At 37.7% G+C, this 26,614-nt stretch overlaps 1 long non-coding RNA gene across 1 annotated transcript in view; it reads right to left on the reverse strand.

The window, feature by feature from the left end:
* LOC133638764 (uncharacterized) overlaps positions 1–24,208 on the reverse strand; it is a 29,773-nt gene extending 5,565 nt beyond the window's left edge. Inside the window, exons 1-2 of the long non-coding RNA XR_009823682.1 lie at positions 24,045–24,208; positions 15,979–16,060 (exon numbers count right to left, since the gene is read on the reverse strand). This is a non-coding gene — a long non-coding RNA (uncharacterized LOC133638764). The remainder of the gene's footprint in view (positions 1–15,978; positions 16,061–24,044) is intronic.
* Positions 24,209–26,614: the final 2,406 nt, after the last annotated feature.

Raw genomic sequence — 26,614 nt, forward strand, 5'->3', positions numbered from 1 at the left:
CACCAAGATTGCTTGTATGGGAAGGGAGGGCATTTTTTTCTTCAATATTTTTCCATTGAGCAACAACATATGACAGGTTGCACCAGCACATCACCGCTCTCACCTGCGCTGCAAAATCATGTCTGAGGTTAGGTAAAACCCCATAATCCCTTCTGTTTGGTCAGCTGTAAAGTTTTAAGACGAACCCCTTGGCCTTTTACTTTGCCATGTACACCTCGATAGCTGTTTGTCCCACTCATTTAATTGGTTTTTGATTCATCTCTATTGGCAGGGTTTGAAATAAACACCACAGTCTTGGCAGTGAGTCTCAGTTGTCTCCAGCCACCACTCTACAACAGGGATGTCAAATGCCGGACATTCCCAAATAATTTTTTGTAGATGTTTAAGATGGAAAGTGTAGCTGCCATTATGATGTGCAGTCATGTTTTCTAACGACCGTAAGTCTTGAACTATACAAAGTATTGCAATGGTTGGAATCTGCGCTTTTGCATGATATACGAGTTACTATGGTCATCTAATTAGTTACTATGGTCATCTAATTAGTTACTATGGTAATCTAAGTCCCAGCAGCTCAGACCAGGCACCAAGCAGTGTGGGTGGGGAGCGTTTCCACAGAGTGTTTCCAGACACGGAAGGACATTTTTACAACAAAGTCCTAAAGGCCTACTGAAAGCCACTACTACCGACCACGCAGTCTGATAGTTTATATATCAATGATGAAATCTTAACATTGCAACACATGCCAATACGGCCGGGTTAACTTATAAAGTGACATTTAAAACTTCCCGGGAAATATCCGGCTGAAACATCGCGGTATGATGACGTATGCGCGTGACGAAGTCCGAGTAACGGGAAGTTATGGTACCCCGTAGAATCCTATACAAAAAGCTCTGTTTTCATTTCATAATTCCACAGTATTCTGGACATCTTTTGCAATTTTTTTAATGAACAATGAAGGCTGCAAAGAAGACAGTTGTAGGTGGGATCGGTGTATTAGCAGCGGACTACAGCAACACAACCAGGAGGACTTTGTTGGAGCGCTAGCCGCGCTAGCTGCCGACCTTACCTTGACTTCCTACGTCTCCGGGCCGCCAAACGCATCGGGTGAAGTCCTTCGTCCTTCTGCCGATCGCTGGAACGCAGGTGAGCACGGGTGTTGATGAGCAAATGAGGGCTGGCTGACGTAGGTGGAGAGCTAATGTTTTTAGCATAGCTCTGTGCAATCCGGTTGCTAAGTTAGCTTCAATGGCGTCGTTAGCACAGCATTGTTAACCTTCGCCAGCCTGGAAAGCATTAACCGTGTATTTACATGTCCACGGTTTAATAGTATTGTTGATTTTATATCTATACTTCCAGTCAGGGGTTTATTTCTTTTGTTTCTATATGCAGTTAAAGCAAGATGCTATCACATTAGCTCGTAGCTAAAGCATTTCGCCGATGTATTGTCGTGGAGATAAAAGGCACTGAATGTCCATTTCGCGTTCTCGACTCTCATTTTCAAGAGGATATAGTATCCCAGGTGGTTTAAAATACAAATCTGTGATCTACAATAGAAAAAGGAGAGAGTGTGGAATCCAATGAGCCAGCTTGTACCTAAGTTACGGTCAGAGCGAAAAAAGATACGTCCATCGCTGCCTCTCAAGTCATTCACTGTAACGTTCCTCATCTACGAATCTTTCATCCTCGCTCAAATTAATGGGGTAATCATCACTTTCTCGGTCCGAATCTCTCTCGCTCCATTGTAAACAACGGGGAATTGTGAGGAATACTAGCTCCTGTGACATCACGCTACTTCCGGTACAGGCAAGGCTTTTTTTATCAGCGAGCAAAAGTTGCGAACTTTATCGTCGATTTTCTCTACTAAATCCTTTCAGCAAAAATATGGCAATATCGCGAAATGATCAAGTATGACACATAGAATGGATCTGCTATTCCCGCTTAAATAAAAAAAAATCATTTCAGTAGGCCTCTAAAGCTTAGTGATACATCAGATATATCAGATTGTAGGTGGGTTTTTTTACCCTTCGCGTACATATTTCGCTGCGTTGGTTGCATTTTTGTTTCGTTTCGCTTGATTGTAAAATATGTGGAGGGAGAGGGGGTGTGACGGTCATATGTTGTCAATATTCAGTGTTTTATCGTTCATAGTTAATATTGTAAATCCCACATTCTTTATTTTCATGTACATTCTGGGTGTCTAGTTCAGTAAAAAAAAATTAATTCCATTCCGTTTTTAGCATTCAATCAGACATTATTGTGAGGTTTGGTATTAGCGGTTCTAAAAATAGATATACCGGCCCCCGGACACATTTTTTTCTCTTAATTTGGACCCCCCGAGTCAAAATAATTGCCCAGGCCTGTCTAAGATGTTACTTTCTCTGTATGTGTAAATGGATGTCCTGGTCTTTCTGGCTGCAAAACAAGTTTACCTTCGGGTACTAATAAACTAACATAACCTAAACTAAGTACCGTATTTTTCGGAGTATAAGTCGCTCCGGAGTATAAGTCGCACCTGCCGAAAATGCATAATAAAGAAGGAAAAAAACATATATAAGTCGCACTGGAGCATAAGTCGCATTTTTGGGGGAAATGTATTTGATAAAAGCCAACACCAAGAATAGACATTTGAAAGGCAATTTAAAATAAATAAAGAATAGTGAACAACAGGCTGAATAAGTGTACGTTATATGAGGCATAAATAACCAACTGAGAACGTGCCTGGTATGTTAACGCAACATATTATGGTAAGAGTCATTCCAATAACTATAACATATAGAACATGCTATACGTTTACCAAACAATCTGTCACTCCTAATCACTAAATCCCATGAAATCTTATACGTCTAGTCTCTTACGTGAATGAGCTAAATAATATTATTTGATATTTTACGGTAAAGTGTTAATAATTTCACACAATAAGTCGCTCCTGAGTATAAGTCGCACCCCCGGCCAAACTATTAAAAAAAACTGCGACTTATAGTCCGAAAAATACGGTAGTTTGCTGTAAAGTTAGGCATTTTTATTTAGACAAAAACATGTTAGGAAAGTATGATAATATACTGTAATATTTGTTGCAATATTGGATGCTATTAAAGTTTAAAAGGTATGCAATTTCAAGCAGTACATATATTTTTTTTTCTCTCAAAATGAAAAAAATCAATTAAATTTAGTGAGAAAATATTAAGTACTTTATTGACACATATCATTTCCAGGTGTTTTGCGGGCCGGATAAAATGATGTCGCGGGCCAGATCTGGCCCCCGGGCCTTGAGTTTGACACATGTGCACTAAATTAAAGAACAGAACAGTAAATAAACATTTGAAAAATGTATATCTGCAGCTAATATATGTTAACATATTAGACCGGTGCTGGCAAAATGAGTCGGAATACGCACAGGCTAATTTTGAGCTACAGGCAAATAAGTGAAAAAAATGTATCTTGGTTGAAATTGAGATTTTCACAAAAATGAGTCCATAAAGCCACAATCTAGCGATCCCAATCATCGAAATAGCAAGAAAACATCTTAAATCACCTTTATTTGAAGGTTTTGTACGAGGTATGTCTTCAGAAATTAGTCCTTTGTGTTAAAATTCCTTGAGAAAATCAAGTGTTTTCAACGCTCACTCGCGGCAATAAGGGGGAATCCCCCTAGCCATATTTGCTATCATCGTGACGCCAAGTTTACCTACTTTCTAAAAATGAGCATGGAATTCCCGATGACGCCATTCTGAACCAATAGAATTCGAGTTTTTAAACCTGTCCCGACGTAAACAAATCCGGCTTAATGTTAAGCGGTCGCTGTGAGGCGTACCCTCATTGGTTGAATCACCCCGCGCGGTGCATTGTGGTATCATGGCAGCGCCCTGATGGAAAAACAACACACAGTAATTCGAGCGGAATATTTGGTGAAAAAAGGTGATTTTCGAACATTTAATTATTATTTTTGTGGATAAGTTAGACTGTTTTACATTCCGTAATGGATTTAGAAGGTGGAGAGGGTACACAGGCGGTTGCAAGTGCGCTAAATTCCCTGCAGTCGGCGAATCTTCTTAGTGCTGCTGGTCAGGAATATTACGGACAACTGACCAGCTGACAAACTGACCAGTGAACAAAAAAACTGTGTTGAAATTTTTGTACATAACCGTTTTCAATAGAGTTGAATATATATTTATCCTTTAGACATGGGATTTGACTTTAATTGTACCAATTTTGGTGTTGCTACAAGGACTTGTAAGGTATGGTTGCTATGGAGTTTTGTTTTGGAACATTCTGTTCTGGAACAGTAAACTTTAAGCTGGTTTTTTCTCAAAACGGACCCTCAAACTTGGTCGACTTCAATCGGATGTACCGTAACTCGGTCATTTTCTGTCCGATTCCAACAAACCATATATCATTTTGAAGGTCTTTAGATGGAGAATGTGTAAATAACAATAACTCAGTTTTTAAAATGTCCTCATTGTGACTCATTTTGCCAGCACTGGTCACACATTTATTTATTTTTAAATTTGGGGGGGCGCGGCTTGAATACAGGCACGCTCTATATCCCGTAAAATATGGTAATAGACGTCACAAACAGAAACATTATATTATTAGGGATATTATTTCTATATATAGTTTTAATAGTGTTTTGTGCAATTCGCTGCACACACACACACACACACACACACACACACACACACACACACACACACACACACACACACACACACACACACACACACACACACACACACACACACACACACACACACACACACACACACACACACACACACACACACTCAGACAGGTCACTAATTCTGTATGGCTTGGACGCCACGTCTCCCTCCTCCCTTCCCTTGAAAAATTTAGCATGCCCCCTCGGCTGAGGCAGAAAATGAGATTACTGTATTTAAATGACTATGGTAATAGAGAGCATGCTGCCGGGGCCTCTGTAGGATAAAGGATTTCTACTGCGCTCATTGTTAGCAGTTTTGCAAAGTACCATCGCCCTGCTCCCGCTCTCAATGGGGATGTCATTTAAAAGACATTCCTCTTTCTTTTTCTTCCCCCCTGAGTTCCCTGTCAGGCCCCGTGTACCGGTCCCCAGGAGGCCCGATGTGCGTGTGTGTGTGTGTGTGTGTGTGTGTAAACCGTGCGGACCCACCAGTCCAGACATAAGGTGAATATTCTCCATTCAAAGGCGCTGCAGAATGATTGGACACGGTCAGTCTGTTTTGGAAGACATAATCCGGTCTATGATTTTAATGAAATCGACTCTCCGAGGATGAACACCATGTGTCCACTGGAAAATGCAAAGGCCAGGTGGCCAGGAGGGGAAGTGCTTTTGGCTGCCAGGATACATCCATCCATCTGCACCTCTTTAGCACATCTATCAAGCTGTACATCCATCCATGCACGCATGCATCCTTCCATTACTCTGCAAAATACGTCTTTAATGATTAAATAAAAATGAACAATTGTTGTTCATTTGGACCAAATATACATCTTACAAGACATTGATGCTAAAGGTTCCAGAATTGTAACTTGACAAGGCATACATTTGGACGATTCCTATGGACAAACTGCAATTACTCGTTATTAAATGCTATAATTGTTACAGAGCCCTGGGTTTAATACACGCAAACCTATCAATCAATCAATCGATGTTTATTTATATAGCCCTAAATCACACGTGTCTCAAAGGGCTGCACAAGCCACAACGACATCCTCGGTTCAGAGCCCACATGAGGGAGGGGAAAAACTCAGAACCCAGTGGGATGTCAATGTGAATGACTATGAGAAACCTTGGAGAGGACCGCAGATGTGGGTGACCCCCTCCCTCTAGGGGAGACCGGATGCAGTGGACGTCGAGTGGGTCTAGCATAATATTGTGAAAGTCCAGTCCATAGTGGATCTAACATAATAGTGAAAGTCCAGTCCATAGTGGATCTAACATAATATTGTGAAATTCCAGTCCATAGTGGATCTAACATAATAGTGAAAGTCCAGTCCATAGTGGATCTAACATAATATTGTGAAAGTCCAGTCCATAGTGGATCTAACATAATAGTGTGAGAGTCCAGTCCATAGTGGATCTAACATAATATTGTGAAAGTCCAGTCCATAGTGGATCTAACATAATAGTGAGAGTCCAGTCCATAGTGGATCTAATATAATAGTGTGAGAGTCCAGTCCATAGTGGATCTAACATATTATTGTGAAAGTCCAGTCCATAGTGGATCTAACATAATAGTGAGAGTCCAGTCCATAGTGGATCAAACATAATAGTGTGAGAGTCCAGTCCATAGTGGATCTAACATAATATTGTGAAAGTCCAGTCCATAGTGGATCTAACATAATAGTGAGAGTCCAGTCCATAGTGGATCAAACATAATAGTGTGAGAGTCCAGTCCATAGTGGATCTAACATAATAGTGTGAGAGTCCAGTCCATTGTGGATCTAACATAATAGTGTGAGAGTCCAGTCAATAGTGGATCTAACATTATATTGTGAAAGTCCAGTCCATAGTGGATCTAACATAATAGTGTGAAAGTCCAGTCCATAGTGGATCTAACATAATAGTGAGAGTCCAGTCCATAGTGGATCTAACATAATATTGTGAAAGTCCAGTCCATAGTGGATCTAACATAATAGTGAGAGTCCAGTCCATAGTGGATCAAACATAATAGTGTGAGAGTCCAGTCCATAGTGGATCTAACATAATAGTGTGAGAGTCCAGTCCATTGTGGATCTAACATAATAGTGTGAGAGTCCAGTCAATAGTGGATCTAACATGATATTGTGATAGCCCAGTCCATAGTGGATCTAACATAATAGTTTGAAAGTCCAGTCCATAGTAGATCTAACATAATATTGTGAAAGTCCAGTCCATAGTGGATCTAACATAATAGTTTGAAAGTCCAGTCCATAGTAGATCTAACATAATATTGTGAAAGTCCAGTCCATAGTGGATCTAACATAATATTGTGAAAGTCCAGTCCATAGTAGATCTAACATAATATTGTGAAAGTCCAGTCCATAGTGGATCTAACATAATATTGTGAAAGTCCAGTCCATAGTGGATCTAACATAATAGTGAGAGTCCAGTCCATAGTGGATCTAACATAATAGTGTGAAAGTCCAGTCCATAGTAGATCTAACATAATATTGTGAAAGTCCAGTCCATAGTGGATCTAACATAATATTGTGAAAGTCCAGTCCATAGTGGATCTAACATAATAGTGTGAGAGTCCAGTCCATAGTGGATCTAACATAATAGTGTGAGAGTCCAGTCAATAGTGGATCTAACATAATAGTGTGAAAGCCCAGTCCATAGTGGATCTAACATAATAGTGATAGTCCAGTCCATAGTGGATCTAACATAATAGTGTGAAAGTCCAGTCCATAGTGGAACTAACATAATAGTGTGAAAGTCCAGTCCATAGTGGATCTAACATAATAGTGAGAGTCCAGTCCATAGTGGATCTAACATAATAGTGAGAGTCCAGTCCATAGTGGATCTAACATAATAGTGTGAGAGTCCAGTCCATAGTGGATCTAACATAATAGTGAGAGTCCAGTCCATAGTGGATCTAACATAATAGTGTGAGAGTCCAGTCCATAGTGGATCTAACACAATAGTGAGAGTCCAGTCCATAGTGGGTCTATAGTACACAGGTGTCAAACTCAAGGCCCCTGAGGCCAAATCTGGCCCGCCATATGATTGAAAGTTGTCCGCCACATCATTTTATGTGGTTCTGCTGCATTATTTTACATTATATGTGATATGCCACTTTAATTTATGTGGCCTGCCGCATCATTTTATTTGATTATGTCAGATGTAAGGCCCGCATCATCATTTATGCGGCCTGCAGAAAAAAGGCCGGAAATAGTAAAGCACTTTCCGACAAAATGCATTTCTGTCAGTAAACTCGCCATGAAAGCGCTAAAACATACCGGTATAGTGAGATTACATTATTTACCCAAGGAACTTTAGTAGAGATGTCTGATAATGGCTTTTTTGCCGATATTCCGATATTGTCCAACTCTTAATAACCGATTGCGATATCAAGCGATACCGATATATACAGTCGTGGAATGAACACATTATTATGCCTAATTTTGTTGTGATGCCCCGCTGGATGCATTAAACAATGTAACAAGGTTTTCCAAAATAAATCAACTCAAGTTATGGAAAAAAATGTATGTGAAATACTAAATTATCCTTCATTTATTTGGTAAAAATCACCCTTTTTTCATTTTTATTGTTGACCATCTCTTCTACGCTTTGGAGGTTCGACAGCTATTTTTGGAGGTTGAGGTGGGCGGGGTAGGGGGTAGCGGGGGGTGTATATTGTAGCGTCCCGGAAGAGTTAGTGCTGCAAGGGGTTCTGGGTATTTGTTCTGTTGTGTTTGTGTTGTGTTACGGTGCGGATGTTCTCCCGAAATGTGTTTGTCATTCTTGTTTGGTGTGGTTTCACAGTGTGGCGCATATTTGTAACAGTGTTAAACTTGTTTATACGGACACCCTCAGTGTGACCTGTATGGCTGTTGACCAAGTATGCCTTGCATTCACTTGTGTGTGTGTGAAAAGCCGTAGATATTATGTGATTGGGCCGGCATGCAAAGGAAGTGCCTTTAAGGTTTATTGGCGCTCTGTAGGGGAGGTGGGGGTATATATATTTTCAAGTATTTCTTATATACCGTATTTTTCGGAGTATAAGTCGCACCGGCCGAAAATGCATAATACACAAGGAAAAAAACACATATAAGTCGCACTGGAGTATAAGTCGCATTTTTTGTGTAAATGTATTTGATAAAAGCCAACACCAAGAATAGACATTTGAAAGGCAATTTAAAATGTCTAAAGAATAATGAACAACAGGCTGAATAAGTGTACGTTATATGAGGCATAAATAACCAACTGAGAAGGTGCCTGGTATGTTAACGTAACATATTATGGTAAGAGTCATTCAAATAACTATAACATATAGAACATGCTATACGTTTACCAAACCATCTGTCACTCCTAATCGCTAAATCCCATGAAATCTTATACGTCTAGTCTCTTACGTGAATGAGATCAATAATATTATTTGATATTTTACAGTAATGAGTTAATAATTTCCCACATAAGTCATAATCCGTTCATGAATGAGTTCGGCCACCGTGTTCAATGGAGAAGTCTGGGGCCGTACCTATCAAGCTTCTTAGAGTGCCATTTTACACTTAAGTCCTGAGAATTTGCGAAATTTAGTCCTACTCTCAAACTTAAGAATAAAAGCTTTTTATCAACGTTCTTAAGTCTAAGAATCACTCCTACTCTCCACGATATTTAAGAGACCTTCAGAGGTGTCTTAAGTGGTTAGGAGTTGCCAGCAGGGGATGGCACTGAGGCGAGAGAGACGTGCGCGAACATTCAGGGAACGGAACAATGTTTATTTTTTTTGATGACGAGCAGCTGATCAAACGGTATCGTTTAGACAGAGCGGATATTATTTTTGTCACAGATTTAATACTTTTCGATTCCTTGTTGATTTCTGCATGTGGCTGCAGTGGGCTAGTATATATAGAGCCACCCACACCAGTTTCAAATTAGTTGCCTAATTAATGAATTGGAAAGAAAATGTTATGACAGTAGCGTATGTGTGTGGCCGTGAGGTGAGTGACGTCAGTGAGTGTGTGGGCGAGAGAAGAGAGGGAGCGGTAGCGTGAGTGCCAGCGGGGACTAGTTTGTTTTGTATTATTTTGTAGTTTATTGTCAAAATATACACTCCCATTGTCCACTTAAATATTTCCAAGATATTTCTTTATTCTTAGACAACGGATTCCCTTCCGTGATTGGTCATTTCTATGGACACAGAAATGACGTCACCTAAAATTCCGTTTACGGCACATAGTAATGTCGTAATTCAGCTCTGAGTTTGACACTTAAGATTCAGTCCTACACTTCGCTGAAAGTGTGAGTAAGACGCTTGATAACTAACTTTTGAGTGCAGCTTTCAGCGAAGAATTTATTTACTCTTAAGTCAACTCTTAGCAGACTTCTTAGGAGTCATTCTAAGAAGCTTGATAAGTACGGCCCCTGATCTACAAAAAGTGCAGGCAGCATACCACTTCCCCTTCCAGCTGTCCTAGATGAACTGAAATTATTTGTTCCAATACTTCTTCTTCTTACTCGTCGTCCCCATGTCTCTTCTTCGTTCTTCTGCTTCGTCACTGTTATGTTTTTGGAAATTACTACTTGCCGTAGTTTTGAAGCAATGCATGATGGGAATCCGGATGTTGTGTGTCAGCGTATTAACGTGCCCGGCTGAGAAATAGCTCCGTGCCTGCCTACTTTATGGCTTATAGATAAACCTATGGATAGCGGAGACATACCGTATTTTTCGGACTATAAGTCGCAGTTTTTTTTCATAGTTTGGCCGGGGGTGCGACTTATACTCGGGAGCGACTTATGTGTGAAATTATTTACACATTAGCGCAAAATATCAAATAATATTATTGATCTCATTCACGTAAGAGACTAGACGTATAAGATTTCATGGGATTTAGCGATTAGGAGTGACAGATTGTTTGGTAAACGTATAGCATGTTCTATATGTTATAGTTATTTGAATGACTCTTACCATAATATGTTACGTTAACATACCAGGCACGTTCTCAGTTGGTTATTTATGCCTCATATAACGTACACTTATTCAGCCTGTTGTTCACTATTCTTTATTTATTTTAAATTGCCTTTCAAATGTCTATTCTTGGTGTTGGCTTTTATCAAATACATTTCCCCAAAAAATGCGACTTATACTCCAATGCGACTCATATATGTTTTTTTCCTTCTTTACTATGCATTTTCGGCCGGTGCGACTTATACTCCGAAAAATACGGTATATAATAGTCTCCTTTTCAGGTGAGAGAGGACGCTAAAGGCAGTGCCTTTAAGGCAGGGGTCACCAACGCGGTGCCCGCGGGCACCAGGTAGCCCGTAAGGACCAGATGAGTAGCCCGCTGGCCTGTTCTAAAAAATAGCTCAAATAGCAGCACTTACCAGTGAGCTGCCTCTATTTTTTAAATTTTATTTACTAGCAAGCTGGTCTCGCTTTGCTCAACATTTTTAATTCTAAGAGAGACAAAACTGAAATAGAATTTGAAAATCCAAGAAAATATTTTAAAGACTTGGTCTTCACTTGTTTAGATAAATTCATAATTTTTTTTACTTTGCTTCTTATAACTTTCAGAAAGACAATTTTAGAGAAAAAATATACAACCTTAAAAATGATTTTAGGATTTTTAAACACATATACCTTTTTACCTTTTAAATTCCTTCCTCTTCTTTCCTGACAATTTAAATCAATGTTCATGGACAATAATGCACTATATTAATTTATATTATTATGTTTTGTCAACTTGTACGTCTTTGTCATTGCCTGAAATAAATAAATAAATGAAAAAAAAGAAAAAAAAAAAGTAAATTAATTGTTTTTATTGTAAAGAATAATAAATACATTTTAATTTAATTCTTCATTTTAGCTTCTGTTTTTTCGACGAAGAATATTTGTGAAAGATTTCTTCAAACTTATTATGATTAAAATTTTAAAAAAATATTCTGGCAAATCTAGAAAATCTGTAGAATCAAATTTAAATCTTATTTCAAAGTCTTTTGAATTTCTTTTAAAATTTTTGTTCTGGAAAATCTAGAAGAAATAATGATTTGTCTTTGTTAGAAATATAGCTTGGTCCAATTTGTTATATATTCTAACAAAGTGTAGATTGGATTTTAACCTATTTAAAACATGTCATCAAAATTGTAAAATTAATCTTAATCAGGAACAATTACTAATGATTTTCCATAAATAATTTTTAAATTTTTTTCCAAAAGATTCGAAATAGCTAGGTTTTCTCTTCTTTTTTTCGGTTGAATTTTGAATTTTAAAGAGTCGAAATTGAAGATAAACTGGGTTTCAAAATTTAATTGTAATTTTTTTCGTGTTTTCTCCTCTTTTAAACCGTTCAATTAAGTGTAAATATCATTAATTATTAATAATAACATAGAGTTAAAGGTAAACTGAGCAAATTGGCTATTTCTGGCAATTTATTTAAGTGTGTATCAAACTGGTAGCCCTTCGCATTAATCAGCACCCAAGAAGTAGCTCTTGGTTTCAAAAAGGTTGGTGACCAAGCCCCCAATAATGTTGTCCGGGTGGAAATCGGGAGAAATTCGGTAGAATGGTCGCCCCGGGAGATTTTCGGGAGGGGCACTGAAATTCGGGAGTCTCCCGGGAAAATCGGGAGGGTTGGCAAGTATGACTAGCACCGGTATACCGTACAACCCTACACAGAAGCAAGCTTTTTCTCAGCCTAACTGGCCCATCAGCAGGGAAACGAAACCACTCTCAAGTCTTGACCCCGCGTCTGCCGTGTCCGGTGGGAGGTCAAAGGTTAGCTGGGCCGCCCCTTTTTGATGTCACATGACAAGGAAAATCCTTTTTTTCTTCTTCGCCTAATTCTCTCTATAGCGGCGCGCCCCGGCATCCTCATTTACATCAGGTCGTTTGTTAGGACTTTACGATTATATATGGGCCTTTGTCTGGCTGCGCGTGTACCTGCACCGCTCCCAGCTGCTCGCCATTAATAATACAGACAGCGGCGAAAGAGACGGAGGAGCTTGTTAGCGCGCGGGAGTGCAACGGGGCCGACAGGCCGGGAGACGGACAGTACACACCTGGAGTCTCCGCCGCCAACACATTTGGAGTAACACCACATGATGCACGAAAACAATGATGGCACATTTGTGGCGGGGAGCGCTCGTGTAAACGTGTCACTCTGGTGCGAGCGTAATGAGGCTGACTGGACGTATATATATGTACACACACCGGCGCTGTCGTGGCACACATAAAAAAATACAATCATGTGTGCTTACGGACTGTATCCCTGCAGACTGTATTGATATATATTGATATATAATGTAGGAACCAGAAATATTACTCACAGAAAGAAACAACCCTTTTGTGTGAATGAGTGTAAATGGGGGAGGGAGGTTTTTTGGGTTGGTGCACTAATTGTAAGTATATCTTGTGTTTTTTTATGTTGATTTAATTTAAAAAAATTTAAAATATATATATATGTATTTCTACATTTATTTATTTTCACATGTATTCATTTCTACATTTATTTATTTCCTAATGCATTTATTTTCACATTTATTTATTTCTACAATTATTTGTAGATGTCTACATTTATAGACTTCCACATGTATTTATTTCTACATGTATTTATTTCTACATTTATGTATTGTACATTTATTTATTTCTACATTTAAAAAAAAATATTTTTTTTTTACCTACTGTATTTCTACATTTATTTATTTCCTAATGCATTTATGTTCACATTTATTTATTTCTACAATTATTTGTAGATGTCTACATTTATAGATTTCCACATGTATATATTTCTACATTTATGTATTATACATTTATTTATTTCTACATTTAAAAAAATAAATTACAAAAATTACCTATTTCTACATTTATTTATTTCCTAATGCATTTATTTTCACATTTATTCATTTCTACAATTATTTGTAGATGTCTACATTTATAGACTTCCACATGTATTTATTTCTACATTTATGTATTGTACATTTATTTATTTCTACATTTAAAAAAAATTAATTTTTTTTTACCTACTGTATTTCTACATTTATTTATTTCCTAATGCATTTATGTTCACATTTATTTATTTCTACAATTATTTGTAGATGTCTACATTTATAGACTTCCACATGTATTTATTTCTACATTTATGTATTTCTACATTTAAAAAAACAAAAAAAACAAAACCAATTTCTACATTTATTTATTTTCACATTTATTTATTTCTACAATTATTTGTAGATGTCTACATTTATAGACTTCCCCATGTATTTGTTTCTACACATACTTATTTCTACATTTATGTATTTCTACATTTAAAAAAAAGAAAAGAAACGAAAATTATGTATTTCTACATTTATTTATTTTCACATGTATTAATTTTTACATTTATTTATTTCCTAATGCATTTATTTTCACATGTATTTATTTCTACATGTATTTATTTCGACATTTATGTATTTATGTATACGGTACCGGCCCGTGGATCGATTGGTACCGGGCTGCACAAGAAAAAAAAAATTTTTTTTTTTTTTTTTTCTTGTGCAGCCCGGTACCAATCGATCCACGGACCGGTACCGGGCCACGGCCCGGTGGTTGGGGACAACTGATTTACAAGACATAATTGACCCTGTTACATATATATGTGTACAGCTCTGGTAATGGATACATTCGCACCCACCTGCACAAATGTACTTCAAAATGTAACAATCAAAATGAATATGACTTTTTATTTGTTTACTAGGGCATTTATATACAATATGAATTAGTTTGACCATTTAAAATCAACGATAATAAAAAGGAGATGCTTGGAAATAGCATAAAAATGCCCCAAAAACTTGGAAAAACGTGATTCATAGCGTTACTTTTTGGTGTAACCATCATGAGCGTTCTGTACAGGTATATTTCTTTTATATTTTGATAAATCATCATATTCATGTATTACAAAATTTAAATAGGTATTGATCAATCTTTAAGCTGTTTGTATTTGATTTGCTTTTGACATCTTATTTAGAATTGTAGTTGAAACATTTACAACCTTCTGTTGCGCTCATGATGGCGTAACCAAACTAGATTTCATTTAAGGATCTTATTTTGAATATTTATTCCCTTTTTTACATTTAGTATATTCAAATATGCATTTATAAACATTGAATACATTTCAAATATCAATAAAATGCAATTGCCTTCATCTTATAGGGTAATGTTTAGTTATACCAAGTCATGAGCGTAACACGAAGCTTCATCACTTTGACTTGTAATATCTCTAATTCTGGTGGTGTTTTATGCTTTCTTTCTTTTTGGAACATGTACTATACATATAATACAATAAAGTCCCATATAAAATGATGTTTCTAGCAATACTTTAATTTTGCCTTTGAAAGTAACACTCCAATGTCCATTAGTGGAGCTGTACACGCATATATATGAAATACTTGAATTTCAGTGAATTCTAGCTATAAATATACTCCTCCCCTTAACCCCGCCCACCTCTTAAGGTTGGCAAGTATGCTTATCAGACAGAAAATAAGCAAATATCATCGTTTTTGATATATTTAATCTTATTTAGATTTCAGTTTTTGCAGTGCAGAAGCCCGTAAAAACCTTTCGCTCCGGGAGTCGTCCGGGAATAAAGGCGTGGAAATAGGATTTATTTTGCACGCCTCATCAAAAGGGAATTAGCAGGGTTCGGGGAGGGAAACGCGGGCTCTGTTTTGAGCCAGCATGAATGGCGGGATCATCCCTGTAATCCCCGGCCTTCCCCTTCTTCTCCGCCTGCACCCCAGAAAGTGAAGACAATTGCCCACATTAGCTCTAAAAGACGCCCTTTTGTCGCCTCGTCTTCAAACTTCCAACTTGCAGATCCGACAAGGAAAAAATATGCTCGGGAGGTAAGGTTCAACCACTTCCTTTCTTCCCCTTCGCCGCCGTTCCGTCTCTTATCTTTTAATTCCTCCTCTTCCTTCAAAACATGGCGGCGGAGCTGTCACACTCGCTGATAGGGAGGCTGACAGCAGAGAGCTTGGCGCGCCGACACGCCACAAACAACGAGCGAGCGTGTAAACTAAAGCAAACAAAGCCCCCCCCCTCGCCACTCGAAAGGCGGGATCCCTCCCACCTGCCACCCTGATGCTGATGAAACATACAGTAACACAGAGCAGCCATTAAATGGGCGAACAAGTAAAACAGAGTTGTACAATATGAGTGTGGGGGGCGTGGGGGGGTTGGCGCTCGCGGCGTATCACGCTCTCAGTCACGCACATGAAGCGCGTTCGTTATCATCCCCGCGCATGTTTTGGGGTTTCTGACTTTCTGGCAGACGGATGCATTTTGGAGGATTTGTTACCTGAGGGAAGGTGTCGTGCCGGTGGGGGCTCCACTGGCAAATCTCTCCCAGCGAGGCACTCGGGTCAAGTACACATGCTGCTCTGTGGAGGACACACGTATAGAAGTTTAAAATAGATCAAATGTGGAAATACAGAAATGTAGAAATAAGCAAATGTGGAAAATCAATAAATGTAGAAATAAATACGTGTGGAAATAAATACATTAGGAAATAAATAAATGTAGAAATGAAAAAAATGTGGAAATAAATAAATGGAGAAATACATACATGTAGAAATTAATAAATGTGGGAATAAATAAATGTGGAAATAAATACATGTAGAAATTAATAAATGTGGAAGTCTATAAATGTAGACATCTACAAATAGTTGTATAAATAAATACACGTGGAAATAAATACATTAGAAAATAAATGTATGTAGAAATGAAAAAATTTGGAAATAAATAAATAAATGTAGAAACATATAAAGGTCGAAATAAATAAATGTCGAAATAAATACATGTAGAAATTAAATAAATACATTAGGAAAAAAATATATGTAGAAATGAAAAAAATTGGAAATAAATAAATAAATGTAGAAATAAATAAATGTGGGAATAAATAAATATAAAAATAAATACATAAATGTAGAAATAAATACATGTAGAAATAAATAAATATGGAAGTCTATAAATGTAGACATTTATAAATAATTGTAGGAATAAATAAATGTGAAAATAAATGCACTAGGAAATAAATACATGTAGAAATGAATACATGTGGAAATAAATAAATGTGGAAGTCTATAAATGTAGACATATATAAATAAATGAAGAAATAAATAAATGTGGAAATAAATACATTAGGAAATAGATAAATGAATAAATGTGGAAATGAATAAATGTAGAAATAAATAAATGTGGAAATAAATAAATGTAGAAATAAATAAATGTGGAAGTCTATAAATGTAGACATCTACAAATAATTGTAGAAATAAATAAATGTTGAAATAAATACATTAGGAAATAAATAAATGAAGAAATTAATAAATGTAGAAATGAATAAATGTAGAAATAAATAAATGTGGAAATAAATAAATGTAGGAATAAATAAATGTAGACATTAATAAATGTGGAAGTCTATAAATGTAGACATATAAATAAATGTATAAATAAATAAATGTGGAAATAAATACATTAGGAAATACATAAATGAATAAATGAATAAATGTGGAAATGAATAAATGTATAAATAAATAAATGTGGGAATAAATGTAGGAATAAATAAATGTAGAAATAAATACATGTGGAAATAAATACATGTGGAAATAAATACATGTAGAAATACATAAATGTATAAATAAATACATGTAGAAACACATAAATGTAGGAACAAATGTGGAATTAAATGTATAAATAAATAAATGTGGAAATAAATAAATGTAGACATAAATAAATGTGGAAATAAATACATGTAGAAATTAATAAATGTGGAAGTCTATAAATGTAGACATCTACAAATATTTGTAGAAATAAATAAATGTGGGAATAAATACATTAGGAAATAAATAAATGTAGAAATGAAAAAATGTGGAAATAAATAAATGTAGAAATACATACATGTATAAATAAATACATGTGGGAATAAATAAATGTAAAAATAAATACATGTAGAAATAAACACATGTGGAAATAAATTAATTTAGAAATCAATAAATGTGGAAATCAATAAATGTGGAAATACATAAATGTATAAATAAACAAATAAGTAAATAAATGAATGTAGAAATACATAAATGTAGAAATAAATACATGTGGAAATAAATACATGTAGGAATAAATAAATGTAGAAATTAATAAATGTGGAAGTCTATAAATGTGGACATATAAATAATTGTATAAATAAATAAATACATGTGGAAATAAATACATTAGGGAATAAATAAATGTACAAGCTATACCGGGGACGGTATAGCTCGGTTGGTAGAGCGGCCGTGCCAGCAACTTGAGGGTTGCAGGTTCGATCCCCGCTTCCGCCATCCTAGTCGCTGCCGTTGTGTCCTTGGGCAAGACACTTTACCCACCTGCTCCCAGTGCCACCCACACTGGTTTAAATGTAACTTAGATATTGGGTTTCACAATGTAAAGCGCTTTGAGTCACTTGAGAAAAAGCGCTATATAAATGTAATTCACTTCACTTCACAAATGAAAAAATTTGGAAATAAATACATGAATGTCCCATTTATTTGCTAGTTGTTTTTATTTGTTTATTATTTTATTTATTTATTCCAGTATTTATTTCTATATTTATTCATTTCCACATGTATTTATTTCTAAATGTATTTATTTTATCATCATCCATACCACTCTGTGTAAACTAATTAAGGATGCATCAATAATTGACAGGGAGGACCATTTCCTAAACAAACACATCTGTGAATGCATTCTAGGCATGCATTATATGAGTCATTTTTCTTTAAAAAAAAAACAACAAAATCCTTCCACCAGGGCTCAAATGAGGCTAAAGTCCACGTATTTAAACAAATGAAGTTTTAATTGCATGACAATATGCAACAACATGAATAAATACTCCCTCCTCCCATGGGCTGCTCCTCCCTCCCCATCTTCCTGCAGGATATAATGGCCCTGAATAAGCAATGGCGTGCTCATATATATATATATATATATATATATATATATATATATATATATATATATATATATATATATATATATATATATATATATATTTATATATATATATATATATATATATATTATATATATATTTCTGCCCAGCTGGGTAATTCCCGCTCACTTCATGTGTCCTCCAGGCCACGTGGGGCCCCAGCAGAGCCATAGCTCCTCGATGTAAGGCCCAGGAGAAGGTGCCCCCCGTGCAGGTACATGCCTGGGAGGAACAAACACCATCAGTAACCTGTCTGCTGCACCAGCCCTCCTCCTTCGCTCGCTGCACCCCTAACCTAATCATCGACCCTCCCCATTCCCCTGATTTATAGCTCTTTGCGCTGCTGAAAACCAAATAGATCAGGTACGAGGGGACCCGGAGAAAAACTGCACCTATGATGAAGTAGTCTGCAAAGCATCATCAGGTGTTCATGCTGCCTTCATCTTGTGCACATTCCTCTTTATTTCTTCACCGAGATCCTTCTGCAAAGTCCTCCTCTTATCTTTTTTGACTCCTTCTCCGTTAAAGCAATTTGACACCTAGTATAGGGACTAGGGGTGCAATTTAAAAAAACAAACAATTCTCCTCAACAAAAGAGGAGAAATATAACTAGAGATGTCCGATAATAGATTTTTTATATGAGATTTCCAGTTCATTTTATCATCAATCATTATTAAGTTAAAAGTTAAAGTACCAATGATTGTCACACACACACTAGGTGTGGTGAAATTTGTCCTCTGCATTTCACCCATCCCCTTGTTCACCCCCTGGGAGATGAGGGGAGCAGTGAGCAGCAGCGGTGGCCGCGCCCGGGAATCATTTTTTGGGGGATTTAACCCCCAATTCCAACCCTTGATGCTGAGTGCCAAGCAGGGAGGTAACGGGTCCCATTTTTATAGTCTTTGGTATGACTCGGCTGGGGTTTGAACTCACAACCTACACAACTGCCTCGCCCTCCAGTGAGTGCTGGAGTATTGTATGCTGTCTCCAGTTCTCCCTGGTTCCTCGTCTCCTGTATTCGGTTAGCTGGTTCCTGTATGCTGTTTCCTGGTTCCTGTTAGCTGTATGCTGTAGACTGGTTGTTGTCTCTAGTTCTCCTGGTTTCCTGTTTGCTGTCTCCAGTTTGCCTGTTTCCTGGTTCCTGTTAGCTGCGTGCTGTAGACTGTTTGCTGTCTCCAGTTCTCCTTGTTTCCTGGTTCCTGTCTCCAGTTTGCCTGTTTCCTGGTTCCTGTTAGCTTCATGCTGTAGACTGTTAGCTGTTTCTAGTTCTCCTTGTTTCCTGTTTGCTGTCTCCAGTTTGCCTGTTTCCTGGTTCCTGTTAGCCGTATGCTGTAGACTGTTTGCTGTCTCCAGTTCTCCCTGGTTCCTCGTCTCCTGTATCCGTTTAGCTGGTTCCTGTATGCTGTTTCCTGGTTCCTGTTAGCTGTATGCTGTAGACTGTTTGCTGTCTCCAGTTCTCCTTGTTTCCTGGTTCCTGTTTGCCTGTTTCCTGTTAGCTTTATGCTGTAGACGGTTAGCTATCTCTAGTTCTCCTTGTTTCCTGTCTCCAGTTTGCCTGTTTCCTGGTTCCTGTTAGCTGTAAGCTGTAGACTGTTTGCTGTCTCCAGTTCTCCCTGGTTCCTCGTCTCCTGTATCCGTTTAGCTGGTTCCTGTATGCTGTTTCCTGGTTCCTGTTAGCTGTATGCTGTAGACTGTTTGGTGTCTCTAGTTCTCCTTGTTTCCTGGTTCCTGTCTCCAGTTTGCCTGTTTCCTGTTAGGTGTATGCTGTAGACTGTTTGGTGTCTCTAGTTCTCCTTGTTTCCTGGTTCCTGTTTGCTGTCTACAGTTCTCCTTGTTTACTGGTTCCTGTTTGCTGTCTCCAGTTTGCCTGTTTCCTGTTAGCTGTGGGCTGTAGACTGTTTGCTGTCTCCAGTTCTCCTTGTTTCCTGGTTCCTGTTTGCCTGTTTCCTGTATGCTGTAGACGGTTTGCTGTCTCCAGTTCTCCTTGTTTCCTGGTTCCTGTCTCCAGTTCTCCTTGTTTACTGGTTCCTGTTTGCTGTCTCCAGTTTGCCTGTTTCCTGTTAGCTGTGGGCTGTAGACTGTTTGCTGTCTCCAGTTCTCCTTGTTTCCTGGTTCCTGTTTGCCTGTTTCCTGTATGCTGTAGACGGTTTGCTGTCTCCAGTTCTCCTTGTTTCCTGGTTCCTGTTTGCTGTCTCCAGTTTGCCTGTTTCCTGTTAGCTGTGTGCTGTAGACTGTTTGCTGTCTCCAGTTCTCCTTGTTTCCTGGTTCCTGTTAGCTGTATGCTGTAGACGGTTTGCTGTCTACAGTTCTCCTTGTTTCCTGGTTCCTGTTTGCTGTCTCCAGTTTGCCTGGTTCCTGTTTTCCCTGCATTCTTTGGACATTAAAATCATGTCTTCCTGCAACAAGCCTGCCATCTTTGCATCTTGGGGTTCGTCACCAACACTTCCTGACATACTATTTCAATGTCTATTCTATTTGTGTTGGACTTTCCCTTCTACTGTTTCCGAATAGCATTATTTTAGTTTAACTGATGTTTAAGGATAGTCTGTTTTTGTCAAACCATGGACTGAAGAAAGAAAAATTAAATCTCAGTTTTTCTATGAGGTGAAATGATAAATATGAGGTTCAGCGCGCGAGGATCTCAGCCTGCTGGTCTGCAGCGTGTGTGTGTGTTGGCGAGGCTTATCAAGACACATGCTTCCAATTAGCTGGGCTTCTTCATGTAAATGCTTCATAAATTATCCTCCCTACCTCGGGATTAGCAGAGTTAGCGTCGCCACAGTCAGCAAAGGTTGTGCATGGAAATTAAAAGGACAGTGGGTGGGGGGTAAAGACTGAGGTGGGTGACCCAGCTGGCACTATAGTGGGTGTTACTGATTTAAACCCACTATGCAGGAGATTGTGCTCTCCCACTGAAAAATAAAGTTTGGGAACTTTTTGCAGGGAATAATTTGTCAAAGGTTAAACCCCCATTATTTCCATGATATCACAATAATGCAGTTATTTCCGATTAATAGCATGTTTTTTTTTTGTTTCTATATGATTATGACTGCTAAAGTGAGTGAATGAATAAAGCAAAACATGTTCTAGACCAGGAATCTGCAACCCAAAATGTTGAAAGAGCCATATTTGACCAAAAATAAAAAATAAAAATCTGTCTGGAGCCGCAAAAAATGAAAAGCCGCATATAAGTGTTATAATCAAGGCAACGCATGATGTAAGTGTCTATATTAGCTATAATAGCCTACTATCAAAATGACTGTGTCGCAGGCACATGTTGCAGATCTTCGTTGACAGAAATGTTGACATTTTAATATTTATTCTACACATTTTTACAACATTAGAAACCATTAGTAAATCAGAGGCTACTCAGAAGGTGAGATAACTCCTGGAAATGACTGGCTTAGAATGGCCAGAGGTATAGATGTGTGTGTCCAAGTTAAAGGAAACGGCAGGCTGTCTTCTTTTAATAGATTTATCACAATCTTTGGCAAGCTAGGTAATGTTTGCTGTGGTCTGGAACAACATGGCGCACAAACAACTATCTGAAATGCAACCAATATGACATACAGATAATGTGTCATGAGACATGCAAAACTAAATTACATACAAAGAGGATAAAAGTAAAGGATATTAAATGAGCTCAAATATACCTACAAATGAGGCATAATGATGCAATATGTACATAGAGCTAGCCTAAATAGCATGTTAGTATTGATTAGCTTGCAGTCATGCACTGACCAAATATGCCTGATTAGCACTCCAACAAGTCAATAACATCAATAAAGCTCACATATGTGCATTCACGCACAGTATAAAACTTTTGGTGGACAAAATGAGACAAAGAAGGAGTGGAAGATTTTGCACGTAAACAAACTATTGCGTCACAGTCCACACTATGGTGAGTTCAAGAACCGCCGAAATTAGTAGGACAAAATGATGTTTACCAAATACTGTCATCAGTGAAGCATACACACAAACATATTAAACAGTGGTAGTTCTAACAATTGGGAATGTTTGTGTCATGTTCAGTGTTTCCCATAAACTGCCAAGATACCTGTGGCGGTGGGGGCGTGGCTATGGGCGTGGCCACCATGACATCATCGAGTGATTTGCATAATTTACTACAATGATATGATTTTCTCTAAAAGGCTCAAAAAATGTATACTTACTAATTAATAATAACAGTTTTGTTTTAAACGCCCATCCATCCATCCATCCATTTTACAATATAATTACAACACTTTATGTACATATTTATATACAGATTTGAACAATAAGTTATTCACTGAAATATATTTATTAATTGTGGTTCTTACAAAAAATATATCTTATAAAATATAAAAGCTAAAATGTCTCTTAAAGCTCTGCCCCTTTAATTAGAGCATACTAAATAATTTAACTTGAGCCTACTACTACAACCATATTATTTACCAGCAACATAAAGTGAAACAGAGGCAGAGGTGTCCTGCCACAGTCAGTAACAAATAAACAGAAAACAGTAGTGGTCAAATACAAACAAGGCAACAAGAGAAGTATCTTACACTTCTCTTTTGTAAAGTAAATCTGAACAGCCTATATGGGCATCTACATCAACTATATGATTTGCCTGAGAAGCTGGACAGGACAAAAAAAATAAAAATACATTTAAAAAATTTTTTTTTAAAATTTATTTGTGGCGGACGTAATTCTTTCGTGGCGGGCCGCCACAAATAAATGAATGTGTGGGAAACACTGATGTTTGTCCTCAAACAAAAAAACAAGAAAATTATTTTCCCCCCCATCTTTTTCCATTTTCAAACCTTTTTTAAAAATGCTCCAGGGAGCCACTAGGGCGGCACTAAAGAGCTGCTTGCGCCCCCGTTCTAGACCAAAAATCACTCCATATTCTTTACTGCTCACTAGTGACACGGTATTCCTTCCCAGGGATCCGAATAAAAAATCAAATATTTTTCTTTACTATATTGGCTCAATAACGAGAACCGTTTCTCAAAAAGGGATTCGAATCCATGGAATTGGTTCTTTTCTTATCGAACAATCGGGAGAACCGGTTTTCGAACACCACCCCTATTGTTGACATTTAAGATTTTCAGTGTTCTCGTAGGACGTGTAGAAACGTCGAACGTTGTTGTAAGCTTAACCATTTACTTGTGACATTTCTTCATAGACATGACGGTGAAAAACGAGATACGAACATACTTATTGCCTCTGTACATATTTGTCTACTATGACTACAAAATGTAACAGTTATGTCCCAAAATGTCCAGCAGAGGGAGACCCCCGCCTGCCAGAAAGACTTGAGCACGTATCTAATTTGAGATTCTATTCAACATATCGGCACTATTACACTTTTTTTTTAACATGTCTAACATGTTCTTAACTTGTTAAAGACAACTTACGGTGTTGCTTTGTGTAGGATGGCAACAGATATGATTACAGAGGACAGCAACTTGTACGACTTGCTTTCGGACGAATACCGGAAGTCAACCAACAGGAAGTGACTTGGCGGAAGTGACATCATCCACGTATTATATGTTCACCGATAATTGCATACCGGACATAAAAAAAACAACTTTAGCTCCAAATTAAAGCATTGCCGTCACTATATATGTCTTTGCACATTTTATAAACAATACAAAAGTATTATCAAATAATTAAATATCAACAATTGGCTGTGATGTTTTTTTTGTTTGGGTAAAAAAGAGATTGTTGAGCCATTACCGTTGGTTTGATGTACCGATTCAGAATATATATATGTAACCTATTTTTATGGACTTGCCTCTTTGTGATGTTAAGTTCCTGTTATAAGCTGTTATACAGTATAGGGTTAGGGTTAATAATGTTGACAATAATGTGTACAAAATAATAGGTGTATAAATGACACAATATGTTACTGCATACGTCAGCAGACTAATTAGGAGCCTTTGTTTGTTTACTTACTACTAAAAGACAAGTTATCTAGTATGTTCACTATTTTATTTAAGGACAAAATAGCAATAAGAAACATATGTTTTATGTACCCTAAGAGTTTTTGGTTAAAATAAAGCCAATAATGCTATTTTTTTTGTGGTCCCCTTTATTTCAATCAATCAATTCCTTTATTGTCATTGTCATAATAACACTTAAGTCATACACGTCAACAAGATTTTGTTTGAGTTTTGTCTAGCGGCATAGAAACTGCATTGATGTGCAGGTTGACAACCGTTTACATTTAGCATTATCAAAAAGATCGCGATAAGAAGGGAGTGGGGGTATTTATAAAAGTATCGAAATACATTTCGGTACCAGTACCGGTACCGAAATATTGGTATTGGGACAATAGTAATAGATTTTATTTGTAAAAAAAACACTCTACATTGAGTAAACAACCTTAAAGTGCTACCGGGTATTAAAAAAAATAAAAATAAAAAGATAATAAAAAATAAATACAAATAAAAACTAGAACAGCAAAATAGCTAAAACTAGTATGTATATATCTTTAAAAAAAAGGCTTTTTTTAAAAAGAAGGGGTTTTTAAGCATTTTTTAAAAGCATCCACAGTCTGTGGTGCCCTCAGGTGGTCAGGAAGAGCGTTCCACAGAATGGGAGCGGCGGAGCATTGTTCGTAGCTTTGTCCTCGGAGGTTGGAGGAGGTTAGCCTGTCCGGAGCGGAGGTGTTGTGTGGAGGATTTGGGGGTGAGCAGTTCCATGGAGGCACTGGTGGGTTAGTAGGGAGACTTTGAATTCAATCCTGAGTGGAACAGGAAGCCAGTGAAGGGATTTGAGAGTAGGTGTCATATGGTCATATTTCATATACAGGACAACCTTGTTCAGGGTATTTTAAACCTTCCTATTGACTTAAAGGCCTACTGAAAGCCACTACTAGCGACCACGCAGTCTGATAGTTTATACATCAATGATGAAATCTTAACATTGCAACACATGCCAATACGGCCGGGTTAACTTATAAAGTGCAATTTTAAATTTCCCGGGAAACTTCCGGTTGAAAACGTCTAGATATGATGACGTTTGCGCGTGACGTCAATGGTTGAAGCGGAAGTATTCGGACACATTGTATCCCAATACAAACAGTTCGGTTTTCATCGCAAAATTCCACAGTATTCTGGACATCTGTGTTGGTGAATCTTTTGCAATTTGTTTAATGAACAATGGAGACTGCAAAGAAGAAAGCTGTAGGTGGGATCGGTGTATTAGCGGCTGGCTGCAGCAACACAACCAGGAGGACTTTGAGTTGGATAGCAGACGCGCTATCCGAAGCTAGCCGCCGACCGCATCGATGATCGGGTGAAGTCCTTCGTCGCGCCGTCGATCGCTGGAACGCAGGTGAGCACGGGTGTTGATGAGCAGATGAGGGCTGGCGTAGGTGGATAGCTAATGTTTTTAGCATAGCTCTGTGAGGTCCCGTAGCTAAGTTAGCTTCAATGGCGTCGTTAGCAACAGCATTGTTAAGCTTCGCCAGGCTGGAAAGCATTAACCGTGTAGTTACATGTCCATGGTTTAATAGTATTGTTGATTTTCTGTCTATCATTCCAGTCAGGGGCTTATTTCTTTTGTTTCTATCTGCAGTTAAGCCCGATGCTATCACGTTAGCTCCGTAGCTAAAGTGCTTCACCGATGTATTGTCGTGGAGATAAAAGTCACTGTGAATGTCCATTTCGCGTTCTCGACTCTCATTTTCAAGAGGATATAGTATCCGAGGTGGTTTGAAATTCAAATCTGAGATCCACAATAGAAAAAGGAGAAAGTGTGGAATCCAATGAGCCAGCTTGTACCTAAGTTACGGTCAGAGCGAAAAAAGATACGTCCTGCACTGCACTCTAGTCCTTCACTCTCACGTTCCTCATCCACAAATCTTTCATCCTCGCTCAAATTAATGGGGTAATCGTCGCTTTCTCGGTCCGAATCGCTCTCGCTGCTGGTGTAAACAATGGGGAAATGTGAGGAGCCTTTCAACCTGCGACGTCACGCT

This window comes from Entelurus aequoreus, linkage group LG21 (assembly GCF_033978785.1).
Source record: "Entelurus aequoreus isolate RoL-2023_Sb linkage group LG21, RoL_Eaeq_v1.1, whole genome shotgun sequence".
Lineage (NCBI taxonomy): Eukaryota > Metazoa > Chordata > Actinopteri > Syngnathiformes > Syngnathidae > Entelurus > Entelurus aequoreus.